This window comes from Capricornis sumatraensis, chromosome 12 (genome assembly GCF_032405125.1).
Source record: "Capricornis sumatraensis isolate serow.1 chromosome 12, serow.2, whole genome shotgun sequence".
Lineage (NCBI taxonomy): Eukaryota > Metazoa > Chordata > Mammalia > Artiodactyla > Bovidae > Capricornis > Capricornis sumatraensis.
In genome coordinates, this window is record NC_091080.1 from 56,879,570 (window position 1) to 56,886,002 (window position 6,433).

Below are 6,433 nucleotides of genomic sequence, written 5' to 3' on the forward strand. Positions count from 1 at the left end.
ATATGCATTTATGTATGTTTACATACAAAGTATGTATACAAATTTAAGGCCTTCGAAAAATTTTTGTTCAACAACATTCTTACGGGTTTGGAAACTAAAATAAATGAAACAACAAGAGAATAAAAACTAACGCATAATCATATAACCTAAATTATTGAGAGTGCTCAAGATCACTAGCCATCAGGGAAATGCAAATCAAAATCACAATGAGACATCATCTCACACTTACTAGAATAACTATAATCAAAAAGACAAGAGATATTAATAACAGTATTGATAAGAATGTGGGGGGGAAAGACACTTGTACATTGTTGGTAGGAATGTAATTGATGCAAGCACTATAGCAAACAGTATGGAGATTCCTCAAAAAATTAAAAGTAGAACTACCACATGCTTCAGCAATCCCACTTCTGGATATTTATCCCAAGGAAATGAAATGACTATTTCAAATAGATAGTGCATGTTCACTGAAGCTCCATGTTTACTGAAGCTTTATTTATAATGGCCAAGAAAAGGGAACAACTTAACTGACCATCAATGGATGAGTAATAGCCAAAGAAAATGTGAGATATATATATACACAATAATATATTATTCAGTCATTAAAAAAAGAAGGAAATTCTGCCATTTGTGACAATATGCCTTGAGAATGTTATGCTAAATGAAGTAAGTCAGGCAGAGAATGACAAATGCTTTATGATATCATTTACATGTGGATGTAAACACCAAACTCATAGATACAGAGGACATGTGCCTGCATGCTAAGTCCTTCAGTTGTGTCCAGCTCTCTGCAACTCCATGGACTGTAGCCCACCAGGCTCCTCTGTTCATGGGATTCTCCAAGCAAGAATACTGAAGTGGGTTGCCATGCCCTCTTCCATGGGATCTTCATTACCCTGGGATCGAACCTGCATCTCCTATATCTCCTGCATTGGCAGGCAGGTCCTTTACCACTAGCACCACCCGGGAAGCTCCCATACAGAGGACAGGAATCAACCCAGGGTCTTCTGCATTGCAGTTGGATTCTTTACCAGCTGAGCTACCAGGTAAGCCCATACAGAGGACAGATTGGTGGTTTTCAGAGGTGGAAGGTAGAGGGTTGGCAAAATGGGTGCAGACGGTCAGAAGGTACAAACTTTCAATAACAAGAAAAATAAGTTTGGGGATATAACGTTCAGCATGGCAACTACAGTTAACACTACTGAGGTGTATGTTTGAAAGTTAAGAGAATAAATCTTAAAAGTTCTCATCATAAAAGTAAATTGTAACTATGAGAGGTTATGGATGTTAACTAAAGTGGTGATCATTTTGCAATGTATACATATATCAAATCATTGTGTTGTAAATCTAAAGCTAATACACTGTTATATGTCAACTGTATCTCAATAAAACTGAGGAGGAAAGCCAAAGGGAGGTGTAAGTATGGGATATGAACAGCAGGTTTTGTATCCATTGAAAGGGCCAATTTAAGACAATGTATTAATGAAATTTAATGATAGACATGCATAGCTGGGGTATACGAATATATCCCGTTCTCTCCAGTGAATAAATTGTCTTGATTTGCTTTTAAAAGTATAACGAAACAACATAATCAAGGCAGAGCATCTGCAAATGTTATTTCTGCAGAAGAATCAATGTCACCTACATTAAAACAGATTTTTTTCCTTGAAAATTTGTAATAATAACTGCTTAAAAATGATTATTAACAGAATATGATTAATTTACAGCAAATCACCGAAAACTGTCTCAAAAACAACTTAGTAGAGCAAGAAAATTTATGAAGAAGGTTGTACTGGTTCTGAATAGTTTCAGTACTGTGACCTCATTTCTCTCTTTTTTCTTTCGACACAAAATACAAAAAAAAAAAAAAAACCTTTATATGTTAGTAAAATATATTTAATGATGTGTGAATAGTATGAATTTCATTGATTATCATAATCTTTAAATTTTGAAAGATGTTTTTCTTAAATCATAGAAAATATTGTGATAATAGTAAAATTAGTAACATCAGGTACTGAAAATTCTATCAACTCTGCTTTCCCAAATATGTACTAAGAGAAAAATAAGCTCAAATAAACTCTTATGAAAAGTTATTGCTAAACATAAGCAAAAATTTTGGCACAATGGAGTATAATGAGATAAGTTTATGAGTGGCTATAAAATGCCTTTTCTGGAAATCTTCCCCCAAAATCATTCTTTATATATTTTTAAAAGTTGAATAACTGCTTTCATGAAAGTAAAAGGCCTGAGCAGATGATTGTTCCAAGAAATCTCTTGCTGTTCACCTTTTTGTTTTAATTTGTGTGTGTGTGTGTGTGTGTGTGTGTGTGTGTTTGTGTAGACATGGACCAAATGAATTCTAGTTTTTTTCAATACTTATGCTATTGCTAAAGTTTATATATGTACTAAATATCCCACTAAGGTTTTATTTCTATGAATTGAGCTTTAAATTTCTTGGTCAAGTTTCCAACCATGATTATGCACAATGATCCAATTACATAGTTTATGAGTTAATTTATTAACATTAATTATTGTTCATGTAAAGCTAGAAAACAGGATCTTGAAAAAACTAAGTTTAAATATAAAATCACAGAACCAATATTTCAGCAGTAACATGAATCAGGTAATAAATAGCTCCCTTTGATCATTGTTTTTAAAGCCTCTTGAACCATGCTTTGATTAGTTCTATTTAATATTTAACATCTGGTTAGTCAATTTCAATCTGCAGGAAACACTGCTGGAAAAATTCTATGCTGACTAAATACATTTATAATACTACAAAGCTGACATGTAATTGATTTCAGTTCTCATAAAAGGATTATGCTAACTTTCCTTAATCTATATATTTGTATTTTATGCCGTCTAGTGAATTCACACCAGAGATGCTAAATTTTTATTTCTTATCAATATTTTATGTAAAATTGATAGGATTATATTTTAGCCTAAGTACCACTTTCCAGTTTTTCCTTTGAAAAGAAAATAACATACTAAAAAATATGACTATACAGCCATAGCACTAATATAGTGAAGGCTGCCTGGCTGGCTACAGTACTTCCTCTTATCCTTGAAAGGCATACAGTAGCGTCACATTTTCTATAGGCTATCAGGACCCAGAGAGACTTTTAGATTTTTTTTTTAAAAAGATGTAAAAACTTTATTTCCTACAATTCTGGGTTTACTTTCTTTTAAGTATTGGCAAATTTAAGAAATCACAGATTTTCTCATTGTTAAATAAAAGTGCCAATGTTTGTAAAGTATTTGGTTATTAGTCATTTAATATCATTTCATATTATCACATATTAAAATATAAAAGTGTGCCAAATCTGTAATAACCATTTCCAAGTAGGCTAAGGATGTATTTTTAGTTTTATCTTTATAACGCTGTCTCAGTTTCACTGGTGATCTAATGGTTGAGATTTGGCACTCTCAACTGACATAGATATTAATTTTTTTAGAAGAATAAAACTTACTTTTTCTATTTGGTTTCAAATACCCACTATGTTGAAATTGGTGGACTTTCTTTTCATTGTTGGATTCACATTCTTCTTTCGGAGTGTAATTGCAAAGTGATGTAAAAATTATGAAGACAATGTCCAAATTTCAATTCTTTCATTCATCTTCTCCAAAGATGATCTACATTACAATCATAACAAGTTAGAAAGGCAATACACTAAGGAAAGAAGAAATATTTAAAACAAAACTAAAAGAGTAATAAAACTTTTCTTTCTAAAGAAAAAGTCAGCAAAGATTAAAATTTCTAGCAGTAAATAAACTCAAGGAAGTAAAAAATTTTCTGTAATTCCAGTGGTTTGCTGTCCCAGCTCTACCCAGCTTTCCCAGTGGTCTGCAATAAACCTTGTCTTCCACCCACTCTTGGATATTCCCAGTGCTTGGTCAAATACTGAGCCCTCCTTAATAACTGGGGCTGCCCTCATAGCTCAGTTGGTAAAGAATCTGCCTGCAATGCAGGAGATCCCAGTTCAATTCCTGGGTTGGGAAGATCTGCTGGAGAAGGGATAAGCTACCCACCCCACTAATCTTGGGTTTCCCTTGTGGCTCAGCTGGTAAAGAATCCGCCTGCAACGCAGGAGACTTGGGTTCAATCCCTGGGTTGGGAAGATCCCCTGCAGAAGGGAAAGGCTACCCACTCCAGTATTCTGGGCTAGAGAATTCCATGGGCTGTATAATCCATGCAGTCACAAAGAGTCGGTCACAACTGAGCAACTTTAAACTTCACTTAATAAATAAATACTAATACATAAAGACTATGTTTGGTAAATATTTTAATAAACATTAATGGATAAAGTGTAACAAAAGCATGTTTATGGTGAGAAATTCTTTTTTTAAATGCTCATCAGTTCAGTTCAGTTCAGTCGCGCAGTCATGTTCAACTCTTTGCGACCCCATGAATTGCAGCACGCCAGGCCACCCTGTCTATCACCAGCTCCCTTGAGTGGAGTTCACCCAAACTCACATCCATCGAGTCAGTGATGCCAACAAGCCATCTCATCCTCTGTCGTCCCCTTCTCCTCCTGCCCCTAGTCCCTCCCAGCATCAGAGTCTTTTCCAATGAGTCAACTCTTTGCATGAGGTGGCCAAAGTACTGAAGTTTCAGTTTTAGCATCATTCCTTCCAAAGAACACCCAGGACTGATCTCCTTTAGGATGGACAGGTTGGATCTCCTTGCAGTCCAAGGGACTCTCCAGAGTCTTCTCCAACGCCACAGTTCAAAAGTAGCAATTCTTCGGCGCTCAGGTTTCTTCACAGTCCAACTCTCACATCCATACATGACCACTGGAAAAACCATAGCCTTGACTAGACGGACCTTTGTTGGCAAAGTAATGTCTCTGGTTTTCAATATGCTATCTAGGTTGGTCATAACTTTCTTTCCAAGGAGTAAGCATCTTTTAATTTTATGGCTGCAGTCATCATCTGCAGTGATTTTGGAGCCCAAAAAAATTAAGTCTGACACTACTTCCCATGAAGTGATGGGACCAGATGCCATGATCTTTGTTTTCTGAATGTTGAGCTTTAAGCCAGCTTTTTCACTCTCCTCTTTCACTCTCATCAAGAGGCTTTTTAGTTCCTCTTCACTTTCTGCCATAAGGGTGGTGTCATCTGCATATGTGAGGTTATTGATATTTCTCCCGGCAATCTTGATTCCAGCTTGTGCTTCTTCCAGCCCAGTGTTTCTCATGATGTACTCTGCATATATGTTAAATAAGCAGGGTGACAATATACAGCCTTGACATACTCCTTTTCCTATTTGGAACCAGTCTGTTGTTCCATGTCAAGTTCTAACTCTTGCTTCCTGACATGCATACAGATTTCTCAAGAGGCAGGTCAGGTGGTCTGGTATTCCCATCTCTTTCAGAATTTTCCACAGTTTCTTGTGACCACACAGTCAAAGGCTTTGGCATAGGCAATAAAGCAGAAATAGATGTTTTTCTGGAACTCTCTTGCTTTTCCACGATCCAGCAGATGTTGGTAATTTGATCTCTGGTTCCTCTGCCTTTTCTAAAACCAGCTTGGACACCTGGAAGTTCACGGTTCACTTATTGCTGAAGCCTGGCTTGGAGATTTTTGAGCATTACTTTACTAGGACGTGAGATGGGTACAATTGTGCAGTAGTTTGAGCTTTCTTTGGCATTGCCTTTCTTCAGGATTGGAATGAAAACTGACTTTTTCCAGTCCTGTAACCACTGCTGAGTTTTCCAAATTTGCTGGCATATTGAGTGCAGCACTTTCACAGCATCATCTTTCAGAATTTGAAATGGCTCCACTGGAAATCCATCACCTCCACTAGCTTTGTTTGTAGTGATACTTTCTAAGGCCCACTTGACTTCACATTCCAGAATGTCTGGCTCTAGGTGAGTGATCACACCATCATAATTATCTTGGTCGTGAAGATCTTTTTGTACAGTTCTTCTGTGTATTCTTGCCACCTCTTCTTAATATCTTCTGCTTCTGTTAGGTCCATACCATTTCTGTCCTTTATTGAGCCCATCTTTGCCTGAAATGTTCCCTTGGTATCTCTAATTTTCTTGTAGAGATCTCTAATCTTTCCCATTCTGTTGTTTTCCTCAATTTCTTTGCATTGATCACTGAGGAAGGCTTTCTTATCTCTTCTTGCTATTCTTTGGAACTCTGCATTCAGATGCTTATATCGTTCCTTTCCTTTGCTTTTCACTTCTCTTCTTTTCACAGCTATTTGTAAATGCCCATAGTAAAAACTAATTTTAAAAGGTTAAGTAGTGTTTGATGCTTAAATTCATCATTTTTTCCTTCTAATATGGTTGTATTATGTTGCTAAGATAAAACTGGCTATGTTGCTGAAATAAAACTGATTTTTCTTGTAAGAACTTCAGCTTTGAGTGAAATGGATAGCACTGAGTTTTGAACCAGTTAATGGCATAATCTGGTAAATGTTTCT